The sequence below is a fragment of the Hylobates moloch genome, unplaced genomic scaffold (assembly GCF_009828535.3).
Source record: "Hylobates moloch isolate HMO894 unplaced genomic scaffold, HMol_V3 SCAFFOLD_401, whole genome shotgun sequence".
In the NCBI taxonomy this organism is placed as follows: Eukaryota; Metazoa; Chordata; class Mammalia; order Primates; family Hylobatidae; genus Hylobates; species Hylobates moloch.
Window position 1 is genome coordinate 5,609 of NW_026652676.1, and position 5,813 is coordinate 11,421.

A 5,813-nucleotide genomic window follows, 5' to 3' on the forward strand; every position below is an offset into this window, starting at 1 on the left:
GCCTCCCGGGTTCACGCCATTCTCCTGCCTCAGCCTCTCCTAGTAGCTGGGACTACAGGCGCCCGCCACCACGCCCGGCTAATTTTTTGTATTTTTAGTAGAGACGGGGTTTCACCGTGGTCTCGATCTCCTGACCTCGTGATCCACCCGCCTCGGCCTCCCAAAGTGCTGGGATTACAAGCGTGAGCCACCGCGCCCGGCCTGCCTTACTGTTATAAGGACTTTTGTCATTGTACTTAAGGTTCACCAAGATAATCCAAGACTATTTCATCTCAAGATCTTTAACTTACTTGTACCTGCAAAGATTCTTTTACCAAACGAGGTCCCATTTGCAGGTTCTAGGGGCCCAGATGGGGGTTTATCTCTTTGGGGCCACCGTTCCACCCTCTGCTGTCTCCAAAACACATCTCAAGTCTGTCCGCTTTTCCACTGTCACTGCATCGCCATGGTTCTTCTCTCCTGGGACTCCTGCCGTCAGCCTCTCTTGCTTTCCTTTCTCTACCCCATAACTCATTTTCCACACAGCCTGAGGAATATTTTAAAACCCTGCCCCAAACCGTGTATCCCTGCCTAAGGCTCTTCAGTGCCTTCTCTTACCTGTACAGAGCTGGTCTCCTGCTGAGAATTTACATCTTCACACAAAATGTTATCACCTTGAGGTGAGCTCCCAGTGGTTTTGAGCTCATGTGCTCATGCCGCTCTTCCACCACCCAGCCCAGCAGGCCACCAAGTTTCATTTTATTCTCAGCATTTTTCACAACTTGAAAGCATTCTCTCTCTCTCTCTCTCTCTCCCCTTTATTCACCCATCCCTCCTTCAACCCACCTACCTACCCATCCATTTGTGAAATTAAAGAATAGACTTCTTCTTTGTGAAGAATATGTTTAACGTGTTTTAAAACAGTTTTATCACCTGCCCTCCTCTCCACACCCTCTCCCCCATTTTCTCTTCTATTAATGGTGGGTTCTTCATGTCCATGGTGTCTGGGCTTTTCACAATCCTCACTGCTGTTTTCTATCATGCTACCTGGCAGGGCAGGCAAAACAAATTGAGATTTTTTTCTGGTTAAAATCTCCAAACAAAGTTGTAAAAAAAAAAAAGAAAAACCCAAAGAATTTTAGAAGTGTCATTTTTACCTAAGAAATGACTTGCTAGAGTTTCTATTTACGGATTGACTGTTACCTCATTGAAGGACAAAAGGTTAAGATTTTTGGCAGTGAACTTCTTTAGATGTCAGACCATTGCTTGGGCTATGCAGCAGATTCATTTCCTTTTCAGTCCCCACAACTTGCTGCTGTTGCTTTCCTGCTCATCGCTTCTGTGAAAATCATTGTCCTTTTCCTTCTTCTCTTTTTTGGTCTCTTTGTTCGAACTGTCTTCTGCTTTCGTTTCACCATTCTGATGGAAATCTAAGTGTTGTTTTGTGGAAGAAGTCTCCCCCTTGATGTCTCCAGACACTTCCATGCCCAATTTGTGACAGAATTCTCTTGTTTTCATTTCTGCTTCTTGGAGTGCTGATACCAGTTTGTAAACAGTATCATGTATGGTGCTGTCATGACCGATGTACTGCAGTGAGTGGGTGTGACGTGTCACAGTCCTACATGCAGGGCAGGTATTGTTCTCTTACAAATACTTTCCCAGGCAACCCCTACAGAATGTGTGCAGACACTTGGTCACCATGGTTGCATCAATGAGGTGCCCACTACACAGGCGGCAGGTGATGTGGGCCTTAGTGTCCCACAGCTTAATCCTTCTGGTCAACATCTTTGACTTTTCCTCTCGTTGTCTCTGCTTGTTTTTCTTTCTGCCTTGGCATGGAGGCCGCACATCATCACCCTGACTCACTGATTCTGCCTCACTCTGCGCTCTGGTTCACTTCTGGCCCTTGCTGTTTTTCAATTTTCTGGCACAGAAACAGTCACTTTTGAGGGATGGCCAGGAGTCTCTGCTACATTGTGCAGCTGTGGTCTTGGTCTTGGGGTACAGGCAGGGGTACTCCAGGAGAAGGAAGGGGTGCCACTCCTTTCAGATCCACCCCCAAGAGGAGGAGACAACACCTGTCAAGAATCTAAAATAAAGACATGGAAGTCCTCAGATAGTTTTAATGGTTCCTGATAGTTTTCCTAATAATCTAAATTTCCATCATTTTTCCTCTATCCAGCCTCCTTTTCAACTTCTCTTTAATTAGAGTCCCTGGTCCATCTTTATAATTACTCCTTCACACACAATCAATACCCTTTCTTACCCTCTCCCTCTCTCTATCCCTCACACTCTCAATTGAGCTCTTCTGGTAAATCTTGCTGCTGGTTAAATCTCTGTGCCTACTCACCTCTCCACCCATGCCTGCACCCAAGCAGCTGAATGTGGCTTGAGAAAAACTCACAACCATCTTAACAGGTCTCACTTTAGATATATGATGTCACATCTCAAGTGGGCTTAGAGAGCTTCCTGGCAGTCCTGCCCCATTTCTCTGAGAATTTACTCACCCACTCATCAAGACGACTATTTCACGCTTTTTCCTTTCACCTCAAACACCAACATTTCTCTTTTCCTTTCCAGTTTTTTTATTTGACTGAGAATAAAAGAAACATAAAGATCCCCTACCCACCAAATCTACCCACCTTCCTGCACCGTGCCTGTTTCTCTGCCTTTCCTTTTTCCTACCATTGCAGGGGAGGATGTATCCAAACCAGCCTGTGCACTGGACCCTGTGTTCTTTTAGTCATTATGAAGAAGCCAATCTGTCCACTATGCACCAGGCTTAGTTTTGAGTACCTTATAAATTAACTAATGAAATCCTTACAACAGCCTTGCGAGGTAGGAATAATATCAGTTTTATAGATGAGGAGGTTGAGGCACAGCAAAATTCAGCAATGTGTACAAAAATCACACAGCCATAATAAATTTGTGTGGCTTCAGAGTCTATGCATGCAGCCACTGTATAATACCGTGTCTCCCAGGATATTCTCCCGCAGCTGCTTCTGTCTTTCCTGCCTCATTGATTGCCCCTTTCAATGAGATCTGACCCATTAACTTACAAGCAGGTTCTATTTTCTATATTCTATTTTAAGACCCTACCCTTGGCCTTGTGTCTCTCTCCAGCTGCACTCTATTTTCTCTGTTCTCCTTTTAGCCAAATTTCTGGTAAGAATTTTTTTTTGTTTGCTGTGTCTTCTTTTCTAATCTTTTTTTGAACCACTCCAACCTGGCCTTTGTCCATGACATTCCTCAGAAACAACTTTTGTCAAGGTCACCTGTGCCCTCCCAATGTCCAAGCCAGAGGGACACCCTTAGTCTCTTACTCGGAGCTTTGGAGATGCTTTCTTCATTTGCCTTCCCTGACACCACACACTTCTTGAATTTTCTCCCACCCTGGTGGTTACTCCTGTTTCCTGTGTGGATCTTCCTCTGCTAGTCACCCTCTAAGTGGTGGCTTTGCCCGGGAATGTGGTCTGGACCATTTCCCTTTCTGTCTATACTCACCTTCTTGATAATCTCAGCCAGTCTCAAGGCTTTGAATATTATTAATAAATTGACAATTCCCAAACTTTTATCTCTAGCTTTGAAACTTCCCTAGACTTCCAACATTTTCTTGGATGCCATAGGCCATCACACAGTTACTATATCTCAAATGCAAATTCTTGCTTTGACTCTTTATCTTTTAGATCCCATTTTCAGTCATGTGGGATCTTCCTCCTGCATCTCACATTGTAATTATCAGCAGGGTTCTACCTTGAAATTACATCCCAGGTCTGACTACCTCTCTCCTCTTTCCAGATTGTACCCTAGTCCAAAGCAGCATAATCTATTCCTGATTTTTAAATGGACTCCTTATTAGCCTTCTTTCTTCATCTCTTGCTTTGATATAGCCTGTTCTCCACCCTGTTGCTAGAGTCATTCTTTAAAAATATAAGTCAGTACTACTTGTTCCCAAAAAACCTATTGAAATAAACAAAAGACTTAAAAAAAAAAAAAGTCAGATCTGGCCACTGCCTACTTCTTCCTACCTCATTTCCTGTATTTGCCCTGTCCCTCCCAGCCCAGGCTTCTTTGCCATTCTTTGAACACAGCAAGGCCACACCTGCCTCAAGGATTAGGTCCTTGCCATTTCCTCCACTGGGAATGCTCTTCCTGTAGATGTTGACCTAAACTAAACAAGAGAATTCATTATTTTGGTATGGCCTGTGTTCAAACTTTACCTTGTCAGAAAAGCTTTCTTTAATCTCCCTTTCTAAAATAGTGGTGCCTGGAATTTTCTATCTTCTTGCCAGTTTTAATGAGAGTGTAGAGACCCCTGTCTGTTGGTATATCTGTTTGCTTGCTGTGAGTCTCCTTGAGTGGCATATGGGCTCCATGAAGGCAGAGACATTATTGCTCTATCCCTAGTGTCTGCAACAGCACCCGTTAGGGGGTTGATAAATATTTGTTGCATTTTTAGAATAGTGACAGGTATTAATCCTACAAAGTTAAAGGACATATAAGAATAAAAAAAGACTGAAGGTGATTTTTTTTAAAGTTAAAAAGCCCCTAAATGATAGAGGAAAGGTAGTATGTGTGGAGAAAGTTGTGTAGAAGCAGAAAAGGAGAGTCTCAGAATTCTTGGGCGGCTCCAGTTTTTCTTCCTCCCTTCTTTTCTCCACCATAGGAGGAGAATTACCTGTTGCAGTAACTGCTGTGCTGAGAGTCAAGGGGAGAGACCAAAGGGAAGGCCTTCTGTGAACTTCGTGGGCACTTACCAGGGGCTTCAGGGGTGCATCCATGATGAAGATGGGGCCTTGAAGTATTGCTAGGAAATTAACATTGGTGAAACAAAATGAAATTGGGAATCATATGTTCCTTAAACCCACTCTACTTGAAGCATTGAAAATGACAGCTTGTGGTGAAGTGCCATGGCTCACACCTATAATACCAGCATTGCGGGAGGCCGAGGGAGGAGGATTGCTTGAGCCCAGGAGTTTGAGACTGTGGTGAACCATGATCACGCCACTGCACTCCAGCCTGGGTGACAGAGCAAGACTCTGTCTCAAAAAATAAATAAATAAAAAAAAATCAGGAAAACGACGAATTGTGAATGTTAACTCTTACAATGAAGATAATGGTAATTTTTAATGTGTTGCCTTTCTGACCACTCCTGGTGAATATCCCATTTCCCAATTCCTTTAGAGTTGGATTGAGAATGTTGATGCAATTATTTCCAGTTTCTTGGATTACTCTTCCTTAGAGAGAACAAGATCCAAGAGTGAATTTATGTGCTCCTCACTTACCATTGTTGTGAGTTCTACTCACTGATGTGGATGAATAGAAAAAGCCGTGCCAAAATAATGAATTGTCTTCTTTAACATTATGAGCTATAAAGGGATGGGAACAGCTTCTTTTAAGTTCTGTTAGTATTTCACAGTGTGCTAACTGATAAACTTTTAATGATCTCCAGAAAACAGCAAGGTGATGTTTACTACCCTTGTAAATATAAATAACTTTAATAAAAAATCATATTACTTGAATTTTGACTCCCAATAAACATAATACCTGACACTTATCTGACATAACTATGGTTTTGAAAGTTTAAACTCTAGGACATATGGTGGGTATATAATCCTGCAAAGTTCACATTGTCTGACTTTGCCTACAAAGATGTGTTTCAAAAGGCCAAACAATTATTTTTGTAGTGTTTGGATCATTTCCAAAAATTCATTTGTTTCAGCATAAACTCATTGTATGTTTATGCTTCCCTTTGATTTCTTTTTGCCTAGAGGGAGAGGAAGATGAGGATGAAGAGGACGAAGAAGATGAAGATGAAGAAGATGAAGATGAGG

The 5,813-nt window shown here is 42.6% G+C and overlaps 1 pseudogene; it reads right to left on the reverse strand.

Moving 5' to 3' along the window:
- Positions 1-1,164: 1,164 nt before the first annotated feature.
- Positions 1,165-1,770, reverse strand: LOC116464309 (polycomb group RING finger protein 3-like; annotated as a pseudogene).
- Positions 1,771-5,813: the final 4,043 nt, after the last annotated feature.